General features: G+C 36.1%; 1 protein-coding gene across 4 annotated transcripts in view; it reads right to left on the bottom strand.

Moving 5' to 3' along the window:
* Positions 1 to 20,999, bottom strand: part of LINGO2 (leucine rich repeat and Ig domain containing 2) — a 1,269,869-nt gene that overhangs the window by 3,098 nt on the left and 1,245,772 nt on the right. The gene's annotated exons all lie outside the window — the stretch shown is intronic.

Raw genomic sequence — 20,999 nt, 5'->3', positions numbered from 1 at the left:
CTGAACTGAACAATAAGAGGTGTATTATTGAGCTCTGCTTTTCAACTTGGGGTTCTCAGGGGTACATTGCATCCAGAAACACCATACTTTACTTAAGGTTAAGTAGCTTGAAACAATGGTTTTAGATAAAAAAAGTACTTCATAAACTTTGACATTCATTCCTGAACTGTAAAGGAACAATTAGTAAGAAAATAATTATCCAATTACAGTGTTGACCTACATATCTATGTCTACATCTAAACAAATTTACGAATAAAAAATAACAAGTAGGATCAAGCATAATGGTGAATCACTAGATCACTAGAAAATTTTCCTCCAAATGTAGAAACAAGGCAAAAGCCCAGAAAGTGCTAGCAAACCAGTTAGATAGGAAAATAAGAGCTATAATTTTTGGAAAATATATGGCAAAACTATTATTCATAGATCAAATTAATGGGTATCATGAAAACCAATGGAAATCAGCTAAAATGATTACAACAATAGAATATGTGCATTAGCATACTATGAAATAAATATATAATTTTTTAGAAATTGTCTACACAAACCATTTAGAATATACTATTGTAAAAATTCTTTCCGTCATGATATCTCGAAAAAACATCAAATTCCTTAGTATAGACTTAATAAGAAATGCATAGGACTAATATGACAACTAGTTAAACCCTTTCAAGAATCAAAATAACTTACTAAAAGAGGGATATATACTATGTATTTAGATAGATAAATATTATAAAAACATAAATTCCTTTTTCCATAGAACATACATTACAGAGAGTAATGTTTTATGCTTGGAAGATTAATTCTAACATTCATTTGGAAGAAAATATATATGAAAATAATCAGAAACATTAAAAAAACTATGAAAACACCTGTCATACAATGCATTCAAACATAAGATATGAAGCTATAATAATAAATCAGCATGCTATTGACACAAAAATAAACAGTCCAAAAAAACAAAAACAGGAATTATATCTAGATATATTTGAAAACTCTATTTATATTAAAGGATCGCATTTTAAGTCAGTGAGAAAAATACAAATGATTGGATTGATATTTTGTGGGAAAATTTGCATACTAACTTTACTTCTTCCAACAAAATAAATTCCAGATGAATTAAAGATTCAAATGTAAGAAGAAAACATGTACTAGAAGAAAATTCAGGAATTTTATAATATGTACCTCTTTTCATTCTATCCCAACCTCTGTTACTGGCTTAAAGCAAGCACTGATCTGCATTGTCACTGTAGATTAGTATTCATTTTATAGAATTTTAATTTCAATGAAATCATATAATATTCTTATATCCAGCATCTTTCACTCAGCATAATGTTTTTGAGTTTCAACCATATTGCTGCATGTAACAGTAGTTTGTTCTTTTTTATGTCTGGTAGTATTCCATTTTGTCACAACAACTTGCTTGTCAATTCAACTATTTTTGGAAACTTGGGCTGTGTCTAAGAGCTGCTATGACTATTAATATAGATGTCTTTGTGTATGTTTATGTTTTTATTTTTTAAAAACATATACCTAGACATTAATCTTATAGGTCATGGGGTAGGAATATGTATAGTATTTATAAGAAACAGGCACATGTTTTGCCAAAGAGCCAAAGAGATTATACCATTCAGCATTTCCACTAGTGGTGCAAGAGAGTTTCATGTGTTCCGTATTGCCTCCAACATGAATATTGACCATCTTTTATGTGTTATCCATTCTAGTGGGACTATATTTTCTCATTGCATTTTCCTCATAACTAGTGATGCTGAGCATCTTTTTGTCTGCTTATTCCCCATATATGTAGAATTTTTGGTATATTTTATCTTTAAACATTTTGCTAACTTTTAATTGGTTTTTTAAATTATTGAGAAATTTATATATTATAAATACAGGTTCCTTATTAGATAAATATATTATGCATATTTTATGCTCATTTGTGGTTTACCTCTTCCTTTTCTTCGTATTTCTTAAAGAGCAGAAGTTTTAAAATTTAAATCCATTTTAACATGCTTTTCCTTTTATGATTTAGCCTCTTTGTGTTCTATCTAAGAGATCTTTGCCTATACCAATGTCTTGAAGATTTTCTCCTAAAAAAATTTAATTATTTGCATTCAAATCTATGATCCATTTTGAATTAATTGTGTATAGCATGAAGTAGGAATGAAGGTTTTTTTTCTCTCCTACAGCTATTTAGTTTTTAGAGTGCTGTTTCTTAAAAAGACTTCCCTTTCTAGCCAGATGTGGTGGCTCACCCCTGTAATCCCAGCACTCCTGAAGGTTGAGGTGGGTGGATGGCTTGAGGCCATGAGTTTGAGAGCAGTCTGGGCAACATAGCAAGATTCCCCTATTTACAAAAATAAAATAGCCAGGCATGTTGGCATGCACCTGAGTAGTACTCCTAGATACTCAGGAAGCTGAGGTAGGAGGATTGCTTGAGCCGAGGAGTTTGAAGCTGCAGTGAGCTGTGATTGCCACTGCACTCCAGTATAGGTGACAGTGAGACCCTGTCTCTACAAAAATATAAATAAATAAAATATAAATTTAAAAAATACTTTCCCTTTCCTGTTAAGTTACTTGAGGATATTTGTCAAAAATCAGTTGATCGTATATGTACCTCTCGATTTCTGTTTTCCATTCTGCTCCACCAATTTATATGTCTGTTAAACCAGTACAGCTCTCTTGGTTGCTATAGCTTTTTATCATCAGTTTAATTCTTGAAATCAGATGGTATTAGTCATCCAATTTTTGTTGTCTTTTCAAAAAGTCCTTTGGCTTTTCTAGATCATTTGAATTTCCTCATAGATTTTAGCATCAACCTGACAATTTCTAAAGAAATTTTCTGTGATACTGGCAAAAAATGGTGTTGATTCCATTAATAAATCTATGGAGAAATGATATTATGACAATATTGAACAACTTTCCCATCCATGAATGTTGCACTATCTTCATATCTTTAGGTATTCTTTTATTTCTGTCAAAAAATATATTGTCATCTACAAATAGACGTTTCATTCTTTTTTGATTTCTACCCTTTATTTTTTTGCATCTTTTGCATTTGTTAGTACCTCTCATACACTGTCAAATAGGAAAATTATTTGTTTTTTCTCCATTAAGTTTGATGTTAACTGTGGGTTTTTCATAGATGACCTTTGTTAAGATAAGGAAGTGTTTTTTTCTCAGTTAACTAAGATTTTTTAAAAGTACAAGTGAGTACCGAATGAAAAAATGCTCTTCTGTATCTACAGAGATGCTCTTAATGTTTTTCTCCATTATTCTTTTAATATGGCAAGTAATATTGATTAATTTTTGAAGATTAAATCAACCTCACACTTCTGGGATAAACCCTACTTTGTCATTTATTGAATATTGTATTTGTAATACTTTTTGGAATTTTTCTGTTAATATTTGGTCAATAACTTTTCTCTTTTATGAGAATTTTAATCTAGTTTTTAGTTTCTTTGTGATGTGTTTATATACTTTTAGTATCAGAGTACAGTAGTCCCTCCATATCCATGATTTTGCTTTCTGTGGGCTCAACCGTGGTCCAAAATAAGGTAAGTACGGTAGTTATTTTAAAGGAGATATAACTTTTATTACAGTATATTTTTTATAATTGTTCTATTTTATTAGTAACTTTTATCATAGGTGTATATATACACAGGGAAAAACAGTATTTACAGGGTTTGGTACTATCTGCAGTTTCAGGCGTCCACCAGGGAACTTGGAACATATTCCTTGTGGATAAGGGGAGACTACTGCAGTACAGTTCTTACCAAACCAGTAGATAAGTATTCCTTAATTTCTTGTTCTCTTTTTCCTAAAGAGTTTGTATAGAATTATTTTTATTATTATTATACTTTAAGTTCTGGGATACATTTGCTAAATGTGCAGGTTTGTTACATAGATACATATGCCTTGGTGGTCTGCTGAATCCATCACTCTGTCATCTACATTAGGTATTTCTCCTAATGTTATCCCACCCCCAGCCCCCAACAGGCCCTGTTGTGTGATGTTCCCCTCCCTGTGTCCATGTGTTCTCACTGTGCAACTCCCACTTATGAGTGACAATATGTGGTGTTTGGTTTCTGTTCGTTTATTAGTTTGCTGAGAATGATGGTTTCCAGATTCATGCATATCCCTGCAAAGGACATGAACTCATCCTTTTTTATGGCTGCCTAGTATTCCATGGTGTATATGTGCCACATTTTCTTTATCCAGTCTATCACTGATGGGCATTTGGGCTGGTTCCAGGTCTTTGCTATCGTGAACAGTGGCACAATAAACATGTGCATGTGTCTTTATAAAAGAATGACTTATAATCCTTTGGGTATATACCCAGTAATGGGATTGCTGGGTCAAATGGTATTTCTATTTCTAGATCCTTGAGGAATTGCCACATTGTATTCCACAATGGTTGAACTAATTTATACTCCCACCAACAGTCTGAAAGTGTTCCTATTTCTCCACATCTGTTGTTTCCAGATTTTTTAATGATTGCCCTTCTAACTGGTGTGAAATGGTATCTCATTGTGGTTTTGATTTGCATTTTTCTAATCACCAGTGATGGTGAGCTTTTTTTCCATATGTTTGTTGGCAACATAAATGTCTTCTTGAGAAGTGTCTGTTCATATCCTTTGCCCACTTTTTGATGGGTTTTTTTTTCTTGCAGATTTGTTTAAGTTCTTTGTAGATTCTGGATATTAGCCCCTTTGTCAGATTGGTAGATTGCAAAATTATTCTCCCATTCTGTAGGTTGCCTGTTCACTCTAATGATTATTTATTTTGCTGTGCAGAAGCTCCTTAATTAGATCACATTTGTTGCCATTGCTTTTGGTGTTTTAGTCATGAAGTCTTTGCCCATGCCTATGTCCTGAATGTTATTGCCTAGCTTTTCAGCTAGGGTTTCTATGGTTTTAGGTCTTAGGTTTAAGTCTTTAAAAGTCATTAAGGCTAATGTAGTTGACTGTGTGGTTCAGCTCTTATAAAATTAGTAATAGCTAATTTTTAGCTACACTAGCAATTTCTGAGACATGGGTATCATTAAAATCACCAACCATGAAATGTGAACTTGTCTGTATCTTCCTGACTTCTATACATTTTGGTTTCATGTATGTTAAAGCTCTGATATGAAGCACATGTTGAATTTCTGATGTATCAATCATTTATCATTAGGAAGAGTTCATATTTGTCTCTAGCAATGCCCCTTGTTTTTAAGTCATCTTTGTTGAGATAATATTTTGGGGTTCATTTCATTTTGGCTCATTCCTCAAATTTCAAAATTTCAGAAACAGGATATTGAAATATATGATTAAAAGGAGTATATTCAAGAGAACACAAGAACAACCAGCTTCCTTCCATTTTGGAATTAAGATTTTTAAAAAGACAAGCTGTTAAAATCTGGTTGTTCTTCTAGTCTCATATGCTGAGAAACGGAGTCCTGGTTAGGAAATCTTAGCCAAAACTATTTCAAACAATTATGTTTCAGTATTCACAGTCCACTGGAAACACACTTGCAGCCAAATACTTTCTGGCAGCAGAGGTGAAATAATACTCAATAAAACATGAGCTGAGACATGTCTAAACAGACAATATTTGCTTTGCCATTGAGGATTCTCTATCTTGCAGCAATAATTTCCCCACAGCAAGTACCCTTTGCCCGGTTCACAGTATAGCTTAATGCCGTTTTCCTTAAGCTATGATTGAGTCATCTGTAACACACAAACTATGGTATGAGATTTTAAATGATTAAAATAGCCACTCTAGCTTTCTTAAACAATGTTTTTGTGGTATATCTTTTTTTCTTTTTTCACTTTGTGCATACATCTTGAGTGAGTTCTTTCTTTTGGATCTGGTCTCATAATCTCTGCCTTTCATTATATTGCTTAGTCCATTTACATTGAATATAGTTATTGACACGATTGTACTTAGGGATGCCATTTTGCTCTCTGGTGTCTATTTGTCCCTTGCATTTTTTGTTCCTGTCTTTCTCCTTTCTTGCTTATTCCCTCTGATTTTTTTAGTTTTGTATTTCAATTCCTCTTTTGACTTTTTAATCTACATTTTATCTTATTTTTATTTATTCCTCTAGGGATTGAAGTATACAGATGATCTCCAATTTATAATGGTTGATTTATAATGTTTCAATTTTACAATGATGTGAAAACAGTATGCATTCAGTAAAAACTATATTTTGAGTGCCCATATAACCATTCTTTTTTCTCATTTCAGTACAGTATTCAATAAATTACATGAGATATTCAATACTGTTACCAAATAGGCTTTTTGTTAGATGATTTTTTCCACCTTTAGGCTAATGTAAGTGTTCTGAGCACATTTAAGGTAGGCTAGGGAGGTTGGGTATATTAAATGCATTTTCAATGTTATATCTTTAACTTATAATAGGTTCATTGGGATGTCACCCATCATAAGTCAAGGAGCATCTGTACATTTTCATCACAGTCTACTTTAATACTGAATTGCTTCAAGTAAAATACAAGAGCTCTACAACAACATACTTCCATTTACACTCCTCCTCTCATCCTTGGTGGACAGAGGTACAGGCATAGAGAATAGTGTTTGCAAAGGCATGGAAACAATTAAAAACGCTCTATAATTGGAGACAAAGTCCTTCAGAATCGTTGGAACAAAAACTGAGGAGAGAAAAGAGGCTGAAGAGGTAATTAGAGGAATGATTTGCAAGGGGGTTATAAACTGTGATAAGCTGTTTACACTTTATCCTAAGAGCAATGACAAGCCATTAAAGTGTTTTATGCAAAAGGGTGATATGATCAGATTTACATTTTGGAAACATTAATCTGATTCCAACATGAAAAGCAGACTCACACAAGGGAAAGACTTGAAGCTGATAACTCAGGAGACTGTTGTGTTAATTCAAGTCAGAAAAAAATAGTGGTTACTCTCAGGGCCGTGGGTGTAATGTTGGGTAAATGGACAAATTCAAGAGGTATTCTGAGGCAGAACAGAATTGCTTCACAATCAGCCGTGGAGGGTGTAGGAGAGGAGAAGCGAAGATTGTTTATACTTTATTACAATGAAGGACCTGGTGTCCTTCACTGAGATGGAGAACTTAAAGCAGCCTGAGGAATTCCTGGTTTCCTCAAATGTGTTCATCACTAGACCAAGATGTGTGGGGTCCCTGGGCAGATTAATGATTTTACCACTCCTTAAAAATATTTTTTGTAATAGCTTTTAAATTTCTTTGGTAGGGTAGGGAAACATATTTTCAATTATAATCAGATGACTCTTTATGTTCAATGTAAAAGTTTCATAATACGCTTTATGCTTTCCTGTTTGTTTTTGAATTGATGGTAAAGTGTGAGTCATTTTTTATCCTTTGCCAAATTTGCCCAATCAACCTATCACCAGTTAAATAAAGAAATAGTTGGCATCTTATTTCTGTTATTTCAGCAGCGGTTAAGAGAAAGTTTGTTTATTGCTTAGATTCCTTAATTTGGCTGTAAGTATGTCTGCCATGGAAGACAGCATCTAACTAGATCATGGCCAAAACTTAACTAAAAAGGAGCTCAACTAAGGTGGATCAATTTCAGCTCCAAAGTAAAGGACTGCCAAAAAAGGGTGGATAAGTATCCAGCAAGCCTCCTGCAGGTGAGGTCCCTATACATCTGGAACTCCTTGCCCATTCTAGTAATGTCCTTCAGCTAGGCAGAAGTGGATAATTTGGGGCTATATCTCATCAGTTTTTTGATTAGCCTAGAAACGGTGGAGGAATGTTGTGCTTTATTATTCTCACAAATATTTCTCAGTTTTAGCCCAGAAGGCAAACTGCTGATTCCATTTAGCTTTCACAGTCAGCAGAAGTCTGACAATCAAAGCTTGCTCATAATGTCTGACTGTGACCAAGGTTTCACAAGATGAACTTTGTTTCATTTGGAATAAAGCAGGAAACTGAAATCTATAGGGAGTTGACTAGGGCCTTTCCATTAATTCTGATCAAAGGAATTCTTAAGCACAATGATAAGTACCTTTTAAGACCGAGCATGTGAAGATGGATATTTTTATACTTACACATTTTTTGTATGCTGGGTATTTATTACCCACTTATTCTATTTAAGAAACACCCATCAAAGCATCAAGAAGTAGACTTAAAGAAGCAACATAAAAGACCTGAAATCGCAAATTTGAGCTCACTCATACCTGGCCCAAATTCTGATTTTGACATTTGTTAGCTATAGGACATATTCATCTATGTTTATGATTCTCACTATCTCCTCTGTGAATTTTTGATAATCAAGAATAACCGTGAGCATTAAAGGTGGTGTATATGGTGCCTAGCACATAAATAATAGCTATAATTTTATTTTTTTTATAGGATAATGATATGGTTTGTTGAAGCAGTATTTGTCAGGACTGAAAGAAAACCAAATAAAGGCATGGATTTCCTATGAAGACAGGAGAACACTGCAGAAAGATGTCCTGAAACAGATGATACAGTGATAAGGTGAGTGAAGAGATTGGTAAAATGGAGAAAGTAAAGAATTTCAAGCAGCCATTGTTTTTAAAAACACAAGTAAGAAAGGAAGGATATCATGGTGGCTGTGTCTTGTTTAAAAAGAAAGTTTAGGAGGAAACAGCTGCTTTGATGGATAAGGTAATGATAAATTGCTTAGCCTGGAAATTCTATGACTAATTTAGTTCCCTGGCAACTGAACAAGGGCACAAAACAATAAATGGATAGCACAGGAATCTCTTTAAACTTCAGACTATCTAATGCTAAAAATTTTTTTGAATTCAGTAAAGCTATTTCCCAAATGGAGAGAAGTAGGTGAAGAGTGGGCTGGGGTAGGGGTAAAAAAAATAAATAAATAAATAAAGCAAAGCTTTTAATGAAATCTGAGGCTGTAATTTCCAGATGTCTACAATTGTAACTTCAGAAATCCTGGTCTCCATAAAAATCAGATATGGAAGAGTTGTGAAAGTTGTATAAAACATTTGAAAATTAAAATAAATCAATTTTAGTATGAGCAAGTCTGGAAACTCAACCAGGGTTACCTAAGTGCTTTCAAGCCAACTTGAGATCTAGCCCAAAGTCCCAGACCTGACAGGAAACGCTGGATTTGAACTCTTTTTCAACAGAAATAAAATATAGCTTTATACATGATTTCTAATTATCTTCCAAAGCATTGCATTTTACCTGTTTCTCTCTACTCATTTTTGGTAAGGAAGGAATGGAAACTTTCAATATTGAGGCTCAACTTGGAGAATATTCAGGGGGAAATGGAAACAGCCAAAATGAAAGCCAGGCTTGCAGAGCATCAAATGTGTTAAAATTTACAGGTGTAATAATAAAATTACTCAGTGGCTCAGGCAAGTGGGCAGTTACCCACTTCTGTAGATAACTCTTGATTAGCCATATGCAGATGACCAGTTCTGGTGGTAACTGAAGATAGTATTTTGGTCTATAGTTACTAGGTTAGGGACTTGTACATGCTGGCAATTACTGTTTGGTTTGAAGCCTTTAAAGACAATGTGAGATTCTATCTGTATAAAAAGTAGCTGAATTAGCTGTTAATATGATTTAATGCAATGAAATTGATGGAAATTGATATAAAATGGGCATACAACTAGTAAATTGAGCAGGTGATATAGTCAGATAGCATCTTTATTCTTTTCCTCTATTGTCTCTATTCAGGGGTGGTAAGAAGATCAAGAAAATTGTTATTTGATTGGAACTGTGCTATAGATAACTTAGTGTTCTCTGGGACTGGGGAATTTTAAAGCTCACTCCTTTTGTGAAGCAGTTTCTGGGGGTTCTTCAGGATCCACAATCAAGGGCTATCCTCTGCGTAGTTCTCTTTCATCTGAATGAGTGAATCTTTATTCTGGCTTGTTGAGTAGTTATTCCATAGTCTCTAGGAATATCTTATTTACAGAGGTCTTATAACCTCTTCCAGGTAGCCTTGTTATAAAGGAGCTCCCTCATGTATATTGCCTTCAAGGACATGGAAAAAACTCATTTGCCCCAAAAACTCTGGAAATGCAGAGCAGTCCCAATGCAGCAGCAACTTTCTTTACCACAAGCCACAAAAGAGGGTATCTAGCCTAATATTTATTTTCTAGATTTACCAGGAAGGAGTTAGGCAGAAGTCATGATGCATCTTTAACTACAGGCAAAGACTATTAGCATTTTCATATAATCCTGTTGAAGCAATTTTCTCCTGGTTTCAGGAGAAGAGGAAAGAACTTTTCTTGTTTGATGCATCATTTGCCTATTTTTTTAATCCAGGTTTTTTTGAGCTCTTAACTTTTACCCTATAATTCTCTCATGCTTTCTCATACAATATCATTGAAATACCTCTCATTGCAAATAGAGAGCAACTATAACTATTTTGAAAAGATTTTTGTTCAGTAACACTTCCTTTTAAAAATTAAAAAAAACAAAAAACAAAAAAAAAACCACACACAATTTTCTCATCTTCCCTCTGGGCTTTCTCTGCTTTGGTATCTTTTTCTCTGATTTCCACTGGACTATATCATCTATTTGAAAACACGAATTCATCTTGTATTCAAGTGATTAGTGAACAATTAGCAAAGCTTGTCCTAGGTCATTAATTAATAGTTTCTGTTTAATCTTTCCTGAAACTGGAGAGCCCTCTCTTCTCATGTTTATCTTGATCTCTTTGAAATGCAAATTATTTGCTCTTCTACAGTTCTGAATCTCCTTTTGGCCTACATAGAAATTCTTGGACATATATAGTATGCCTAGTCTACTTAAAATTTTTAATGATGAAAGTGTTTTTCTCTAGCTTTGAGGTTTGTCTCTTTGGAATTAATATTACTAATTAAAGGGAAGTTGGCTTAAGATGCCTGCTGGCTTCACAAATGTGGTGTGAAATGCTCCTAATCTGTAAGGCAGTATAGGATAATGGCTAAAAGATAGGCAATCGTCAAACTGTGTTTAAATCTAATCCTTTGTTATTCTCAGTTTTCTTACCTTTAAAATGAGAGTAGTAGTAACTCTTACAGGGTTACTGTGTGACTGAAATGTGATTGTGCACATAAAGTCAGAGCTCTATACTTTTATCATCACTACCTAGAGAAGGGAAATGTTGCTCATGGTATGACACAAAATCTCTCAACTGCAGGAAATACTGAAAACCTTTTTTGATGTAAATAGAGAGGATATGCAATCTGGAGGCAATGGATTAATGTGTTAAGGTCTGTTAAGTATTTTATATTATAGCTGAAAACAACCAAGGTAGTCGCACCCAGCGCAAAAATTTCTGCTAAGAAGTGACTTAAGTTCCTCTAAAGATAGTTAGGACAAGCTATGAAATACATGCCTCAATATACACCATGGAGTACTCTGCAGCCACAAAAAAGGATGAGTTCACATCCTTTGCAGGGACATAGATGAAGCTGGAAACTATCAATCATCCTCAGCAAACTAAAACAGGAACAGAAAACTGAACATTGCATGTTCTTACTCAGAAGTGGGAGCTGAAGAATGAGAACACAAGGACACAGGGAGGAGAACAGCACACACTGGGGCCTGTCGGGGCTTGGGGCGAAAGTCAAGGGAGACCATTAGGACAAATACCTAATACATGCAGGGCTTAAAACCTAGATGATGGGTTCATGCGTGCAGCAGACCACCATGGCACATGTATTCCATAACTTAGAATAAGACAAAGAAACGCATGCCTCACGTTGGCTGGTCAAAGAAAGTTTGGTTGCCTTCTGTGATAATTGCCCAGGCTTCAAAACCCACCCAGGCCCTTCTGGATAGAAGCTGTGCCCACAGAGAACAACTTCCTCTCCTTCATAAGGTTATAAAGTTTACTTGGGAAAATATCAACTGGAGGAGAATTCTGTTAAGTAGCTTCCCTTTCAGATTCTTGAATTTTATCGATTGTTCCACGAAAAACTGGACTCTTCAAGTGTGGATATTCATGAACAAAAGAGCATCTCTCTGGAGATTACCTGGTTTTAATTAGTTGCTGTTGAATGCACCTAGACATTTTAGTTTCTTTCTTACTTAAAGCTGTGCAGACAAGATAGCTGTCTTAAATCCCTTCTGGAACACTCTGGAAATGAAGAAATATAAATTTCTACCAGCTTCTATAGCAGATAAACCCTTAAATCTCAGTGGCTTAAAACAATAGAAGTTTATTAGTTCTGCTCCGTGAAGACATCGGGGGACTAGGGCTCTATTTTGTGGCTCCTTCCTCTTCTAGGTCTTTAAAGTCCTTTCCATTTGATATGAAAAAAGATGAAGAGGATCATAATACTGAGGTTTTCATAAACCAGACCCAACAATAAACTCATAATGTCTGTTCATGTTTCATCAGTTAGAACTCAGTTATGTGGGCACACCCAACTAAATGCAAAGGAGGCAGGAAAATGTAGTTTAGCTACGTGGCTATGAAGAAGATGAAATAGGGTTGGTAGGTAGGTAGCCAGTCTCTGCCAAAATAAATGGCAATTGATAATAATATGAATCTAGTAAGTATCCTAGATTTATGCTTCTATTTTTTGTTTATAAGTTGTTTCAGAGAAGACATAGGCATCTGGAAAATTACCTACTGTCTATTTATCTATCATCTATCTAAATGATCACTGATACCATTTTGCATTTAACTCTGTGTGCATGTTTTTACACATTAGACAAAAATGTCTTACATAGTAAGGTTTAACTCTGGCCTTTGTTAATGTAATCCTTTGCCAGATAGAGTGCTGCATCTAAAATTCCCATTTGCATGCCTACTCTTAATTCATACTCCATTCCTAGGTGGTAGAAATGCAACCTGTAAAAAAAAAATTATGTATCAAGCTAAGCAAGAACATGCAATTCATTATATTTCAAAAAGTGTCATATTTTTTGCCTCCAACTTTAGTAGATATTTGGGAACTTCTATCTATCTATTGATGGTTGCCAACTAATTGTTTGAGTTCTGTCCAAAACAGAGTAGAAAACTATCAAAGTAGGAAGTACATTTAATTGAACTCAATAAACACCTTCTGGCTACCTTTTATATGCAAAGCAGAGCTGGGTACAGAGATGAACTAATGCAATTCTTATTCTCAAACAGCTTATGGTCTAGTAAGGAAACACTGTCCAGTGAAGAAATTAATTATATTAATTTGACTTTCCAAATTTGAATCACATGACAACTTTAAGCAGCAAAGATGCACTGTAGTACATTATTTAATATATTTAAATATTGAAAAAACAATGTCCAGCCATGGAAAATAATTGGAAACCGATGTTTCCAATTGACTATTATTCAGGAATTAAAATGATGGCTATAGTAGATATTTGGAAAATGTTTATATGAAAAAGGCATTGAGTGAAAAAATGAATTTATATCTACATCAGGAACACAGTTAAGAAAAAATACCTTTATGTGTCAAGGAAAAGATTGGGAGGAAATATGCTAAAGTTCTGCTTTCTCTTCCTTTGTTTAAAAAAAATGTTTTCACTGTGTATTATATTGCAGTGATTTTGAGGAAACTGACAATAAAAACATAAAAATGCAATAAAAGTCCTTCAAAATTCAATCATAGGTAACATCTGTTCTGAATGAGCAACACACATAGATAAGATGACTTATCTTTAGTCGACTAATTGGTCACATTATAAAGTTAGGGCAGAAGATAAGTCTCCTTTTTCTTTACTACTTCTGTTTTCCTTGTTATGGTACTTTATCTCCACCATTAAAAAAACTAATATATAATTGTATATAAAATTATAATTTCTCACCTCTCTCTTTTATTAAGGAAATACATGTAGGAGGGAGAGAGAGAAGATCAAATATGTATGTATTCTAGTTTATTTGTATTTTGATAAACATTTCTGGAATCATAGGGAATCACATTATTTTAAATATATTTACATTAATGTAATACACATGCTAATTATTCTCATCTAAATAAATTGTACTGAAAGAAAACCAGTAAATGGCTCAGCAAACTGAGATTATCATGATTCAAAATGAAGGTGAAAAACAGATAAATGATGAAAGAACACAGATACAGTATAAAACAGCTTACATAAAGGAATGAATCCTGGCAATTTAAGTTTGTTTATGGTGAACAAAGTCATTTGAGGCTTTAACTTCATTGAGTATGTACAACTAGGTGAACTCTTAGTTTAGTTTTCCAATAAGAAAACTGGTTTCAAAGTAGGCCTGTTAGGGGCTAACCATGTGTGGCCAGAAAAAAAGAAATATTAACTACAAATTTCTGAAACAAATCATTTATAGGCCTTATTAAATATCTTTCAGGGGACTTCCACCAAGGTGGCCAAATAGGAATAGCTTCCGTGCGCAGTTCTCAGGAAAACTGACGCAGGAGCTGGGTGATCGCCACATGTCCAACTGAGGTCCCAGGTTCGTCTCATTGGGACTGATTAGACAGTGGGTTCAGCCCAACAAAGGTCAGCTGAAATAGGGTGGGGTGTTTCCTCACCTGGGAAGCACAAGGGGCCAGAGAAATTCTCTAACTTCTCTCTCAGTCAAGGGAAGCCCTTAGGGACATCTCCTGATACTCTGGCACCCTGGCTCAGATACTGCGCTTTTCCTACTGTCTTCACAACCTGCAGACCAAGAGATTCCCTCCAGTGCCTACAACACCAGCGCCCCAGGTTTTAGCTGCAGCAGTTTTTTTTTTCCCCCTCATATCCCAGTGGCTCCTGGAACACCAGCGAGACAGAACCACTCATTTCCTGAAAAAGGGGGCCGAAGCCAGAGAGCCAAGTGATCTGGCTTGGTGGGCCACTCACACAAAGACCAGTAAGCTAAAATCCACTGGCATAAAATTCTCGCAGCCAGCACAGCAGTCTGAGCTTGACCTGGGACATTCAAGCTCAGTGGGGAGAGGGGCTTCTGCCATTGCTGAGGCTCAGGTAGGCGATTTTAACCTCACCTGTGTAAACAAAGTCACACAGAGGTTTAAACAGCAACTAGGCGGAGCCCAAAGGCAGCTCAGCAAGGCCTCTGCAGGCAGATGCCTGTCAGGGACTTAGAAATAAAGCCCCCACCTTCCTGGGACAGAGGACCTAGGAAAAGGGGCAGTTGTGGTACAGCCCCAGCTGACTTAAACGTCCCTTCCTGGCAGCTATGAAGGGAGCATCAGATCTCCCAACATAGCACTCAAGCTCTGATAAGGGACAGGCTGCCTCCTCCAGTGGCTCCCTGATCCCTGTGTATCCTGACTGCGAGACACCTCCCAGCAGGGGCTGAAAAACACCTCGTACATGATAGCTCTGGCTGGCATCTGGTGGGACCCTTTTGGGACGAAGCTACCCGAGAAGGAACAGGCAGCAATTCTTGCTGTTCTTCAGCCCCTGCTGGTGATTCCCAGGCAAACAGGGTCTGGAGTGGACCTCCAGGAAACTCCAATAGACCTGCAGCAGAGGGGCCTGTTAGAAGGAAAACTAACAGAACAACAGTTTCAACATCAACAGAAGGGATGGCAACTCAGACTCCACATCCATAGGTCATCAGCTTCAAAGACCAAAGGTAGATAAATCCACAAAGATGGGAAGAAACCAGCGCAAAAAGGCTGAAATCTCCAAAAACCAGAATGCCTCTTTTCCTCCAAGGAATCACAACTCTGGGAACAAAACTGAATGGAGAATGAGTTTGCTGAACTGACAGAAGTAGGCTTCAGAAGGTGGGTAATAACAAACTTCTCTGAGCTAAAGGAGTATGTTGTAACCCAATGCAAGGAAACTAAGAACCTTGAAAAAAGGTTAGATGAAATGTTAATGAGAATGACCAGCATAGAGAAGAACATAAATGAATTGATGGAGCTGAAAAATACAGCATGAGAACTTTGTGATGCATACAAAAGTTTCAATAGCTGAATCGATCAAGCAGAAGAAAGGATGTCTGAGATTGAAGATCAACTCAATGAAATAAAATGAGAAGGCAAGATTAGAGAAAAACAGTGAAAAGAAAGGAACAAAGCCTCCAAGAAATATGGGATTATGTGAAAAGACCAAATCTATGTTTGACTGGTGTACCTGAAAGTGATGAGGAGAATGAAACCAAGTTGGAAAACACTCTTCAGGATATTATCCAGGAGAACTTCCCTAACCTAGCAAGGCAGGCCACCATTCAAGTCCAGGAAATACAGAGACCACCACAAAGATATTCCTCAAGAGGAGCAACCCCAAGGCACATAATCATTAGATTTGCCAGGGTTGAAATGAAGGAAAAAATGCTAAGAGCAGACAGAGAGAAAGGTCGGGTCACCCACAAAGGGAAGCCCATCAGACTCACAGCAGATCACTCAGCAGAAACCCTGCAAGCCAGAAGAGAGTGGGGGCCAATATTCAACATTCTTAAAGATTTTTTTTTGACCCAGAATTTAACATCCAGCCAAACTAAGCTTCATAGGTGAAGGAAAATAAAATCCTTTATGGACAAGCAACTGCTAAGAGATTTTGTCACCACCAGGCCTGCCTTACAAGAGCTCTTGAAGGAAGCACTAAACATGGAAAGGAACAACCAGTACCAGCCACTCCAAGAACATACCAAATTGTAAAGACCATCAACACTATGAAGAAACTGCATCAACTAACAGGCAAAACAACTAGCTAGTATCAAAATGGCAGGATCAAATTCACATATAACAATATTAACCTTAAATATAAATGGGCTAAATGCCCCAATCAAAAGGCACAGACTGGCAAATTGGATAAAGAATCAAGACCTATCAGTGTGCTGTACTCAGGAGACCCATTTCACATGCAAAGACACACATAGGCTCAAATAAAGGGATGGAGGAAGATTTGCCAAGCAAATGGAAAGAAAAAAAAAAGTAGGGGCTGCAATTGTAGTTGCTAATAAAACAGACTTCAAACCAACAAAGATCAAAAGAGACAAAGAAGGGCATTACAAATGGTAAAAGGATCAATGCAACAAGAAGAGCTAACTATCCTAAATATATATGCATCCAATACAGGAGCATCCAGATACATAAAGCAAGTTCTTAATGACCTACAAAGAGACTTAACTCCCACATAATAATAATGGGAGACTTTAACATCCCACTGTCAATATTAGGCAGATCAACAAGACAGAAAAGTATCAAGGATATCCAGGAATTTAACTCAGACCTGGACCAAGCAGACCTAACAGACATCTACAGAACTCTCCACCCCAAATCCATAGAATATACATTCTTCTCTGTACCACATTGCACTAATTCTAAAATTGACCACATGGAAGTAAATCACTTCTCAGCAAATGCAAAAGAATGGAAATAATAAAAAACCATCTTTCAGACCACCTCACAATCAAATTATAACTCAGGATTAAGAAACTCACTCAAAACTGCACAACTACATGGAAATTGAACAACCTGCTCCTAAATGACTACTGGATAAATAATGAAATGAAGGCAGAAATAAAGATGTTCATCGAAACCAATGGGAACAAAGACACAACATACCAGAATCTCCGGGACACATTTAAAGCACTGTCTAGAGGGAAATTTATTACACTAAATGCCCACAAGAGAAATGAGGAAAGATCTAAAATCAACACCCTTATGTCATGATTAAAATAACTAGAGGAGCAAGATCAAACAAATTCACAAGCTAGCAGAAGGCAAGAAATAACTAAGATCAGAGAAAAACTAAAAGAGATAGAGACACAAAAAAAACCCTTCTAAAAATCAGTGAATCCAAGAGCTGGTTTTTGGAAAAGATCAACAAAATAGAAGCATCAAATAGAGGCAATAAAAAATGATAAAGGAGGTATCACCACTGATCCCACAGTAATACATACTACCATCAGAGCATACTACAAACACCTCTATGCAAATAAACCAGTAAATCTAGAAGAAATGGATAAATGCCTGGATGCTTACACCCTCCCAAGACTAAACCAGGAAAAATTTGAATCCCTGAATAGACCAAAATAGACCAATAATAAGGTTTGAGATTGAGGCAGTATTTAATAGCCTACCAACTAAAAAAAGCCCAGGACCAGATGGGTTCACAGCAGAATTCTACCACAGGTACAAAGAGCAGCTGGTACCATTCCTTCTGAAACTATTCCAAACAATACAAATAGAGGGAATCATCTGTAACTCATTTTATGAGACCAACATCATCCTGATACACAACTAAAAAAAAAATTTCAGGCCAATATCCATGATGAACATAGATGTGAAAATCCTCAATAAAATACTGGCAAACTGAATCTAACAGCACAACAAAAAGCTTATCCATCATAATCAAGTGGGCTTCATCTCTGGGATGCAAGGCTGGTTCAACATATGCAAGTCTATAAATGTAAACCATCACATAAACAGAACCAAAGGCAAAAACCACATGATCATCTCAATAGATGCAGAGAAAGCCTTGGACAAAATTCAACAGCCCTTTATGCTAAAAACTCTCAATAAACTAGGTATTAATGGAACGTATCTCAAAATAATAAGAGCTATTTATGACAAACCCACAGCCAATATCATGCTGAATGGGCAAAAACTGGAAGCATTCCCTTTAAAAACTAGCACAAGACAAGGATACCCTCTCTCACCACTCCTATTCAACACAATATTGGAAGTTCTGGCTAGGGCAATCAGGCCAGAAAAAGAAATAAAGAGTATTCAATTAGGAAAAGAGGAAGTCAAATTGTCTCTGTTTGCAGACAACATGATTGTATATTTAGAAGACCCTATTGTCTCAGCCCAAAATCTCTTTAAGCTGATAAGCAACTTCAGCAAAGTCTCAGGATACAAAATCAATGTGCAAAAATCACAAGCATTCGTATAGGCCAATAACAGACAAACAGACTCAAATAATGAGTCAATTCCTATTCACAATTGCTGCAAAGAGAATAAAATACCTAGGAATACAACAAGGGATGTGAAAGATATCTTCAAGAACTACAAACCACTGCTCAAGGAAATAATAGAGGACACAGATGGAAAAACATTCCATGCTCATGATTAGGAAGAATCAATATCGTGAAAATGGCAATACTGTCCAAAATAATTTATAGATTCAATGCTATCTCCATCAAGCTACCATGGACTTTCTTCACAGAATTGGAAAAAAACACCTTAAAGTTCATATGGAACCAAAAAAGAACCTGTATAGCCAAGACAATACTAAGAAAAAAAAAAAAAAAAATACCTGGAGGCAGCATGCTACCTGACTTCAAACTATACTATGAGGGTACAGTAATCAAAACAGCACAATACTGGTACCAAAACAGAGATACAGATCAATGGAACAGAAAAGAGGCCTCAGAAATAATGCCACACATCTACAACCATCTGATCTTTGACAAACCTGACAAAAACAAGCAACGGGTAAAGGATTCCCTATTTAATAAATGTTGTTGGGAAAACTGGCTAGCCATATGCAGAAAGCTGAAACTAGATCATATCCTTACACCTTATAGAAAAATTAACTCCAGATTGATTAAAGATTTAAACATAAGATCTAACACCATGAAAATCCTAGAAGAAAAGCTTGTCAATACCATTCCAGGACATAAGCATGGGCAAAGACTTCATGACTAAAACATCAAAAGCAATGGCAACAAAGCCAAAATAGACAAATGGGATCTAATTAAACTAAAGAGCTTCTTCTGTGCAGCAAAAGAGACTATCATTAGAGTGAACTGGCAACCAACAGAATGGGAGAAAATTTTTGCAATCTACCCATCTGGCAAAGGGCTAATATCCAGAATCTACCAGTACTTAAAATTTACAAGAAAAAAAAAAACCATCAAAAAGTGGATGAAGGATATGAACAGACACTTTTCAAAAGAAGACATTTATGCAGCCAATAAACATATGAAAGAAAGCTCATCATCACCGGTCATTAGAGAAATCCAAATCAAAACCACATTGAGATACCATCTCACACCAGTTAGAATGGCGATCATTAAAAAGTCAGAAAACAACAGACGCTGGGGAGGATGTGAAGAAATAGGAACACTTTTACACTATTGGTGGGAGCGTAAATTAGTTCAACCATTGTGGAAGACAGTGTGGCAATTCCTCAAGGATCTAGAAATAGAAATACCATTTGACCCCGCAATCCTATTACTGGGTATATACCCAAAGGATTATAAATCATTCTTTTATAAAGACACATGCACATGTATGTTCATTGTGGCACTGTTCACAATAATAAAGACCTGGAGCCAACCCAAATGCCCATCGGTGATAGACTGGAGAGGGAAAATGTGGCACATATACAACATGAAATACTATGCAGCCATGAAAAAGGATGAGTTCATGTCTTTTGCAGGGACATGGATGAAGCCGGAAACCATCATTCTCAGCAAACTGACACAAGAACAGAAAACCAAACACCACATGTTCTCACTCATAATTGGGTATTAAAAAATGAGAATACATGGACATAGTGAGGGGAACATTACATACTGGGGCCTGTTCAGGGCTGGGGGGAAAGGGGAGGCATAGCAGAGGGTGGGGCTTAGGGGAGGGTTAGCATTAGGAGAAATACCTAACGTAGATGACAGGGTGGTAGATCCAGCAAACCACCATGGCATATGTATAAGTCTGTAACAAATCTGCATGCTCTGCACATGTACCCCAGAACTTAAAGTGTAATTTAAAAAATTAAATATTTTTATATATTTTGAAATAATGGTAAAAATACTTATGACATGATTATCTTATATGCATTATTCAGTCTGCAAAACAGTCTCCCCTGAGACAGGAAATGTTCTCATTACCATTTTATAGAGAAGAAAAGTGAGTCTCTGGGTTAAGTTTACTTGTACAAGGACTTGCAGCGACGGCAGTAGTAGAAATGGGATTTGAACTCAGGTCTTTCTGGCTCTTTTAAAGCCCTAGTTACTCTAGTAAAAGAAAAAAAAACACAAAACAACAACAAAAACCCCCTGAGTCGTAGGTGGCATTATTCCTATCCCCTTTAATACAATAGGCAGCTGAGTCTCAGGAGATCTGAACTACTGCATCCAGGTCACTTAGTGTGGCAGAGCTAGGATTCCAAAGCT

Source organism: Sapajus apella, unplaced genomic scaffold, assembly GCF_009761245.1.
Source record: "Sapajus apella isolate SASKATOON/1434 unplaced genomic scaffold, GSC_monkey_1.0 scaffold42, whole genome shotgun sequence".
Taxonomy (NCBI): domain Eukaryota; kingdom Metazoa; phylum Chordata; class Mammalia; order Primates; family Cebidae; genus Sapajus; species Sapajus apella.
Note: the sequence above shows the minus strand (reverse complement) of the source record. Positions and strands in the feature narration are given on the sequence as shown.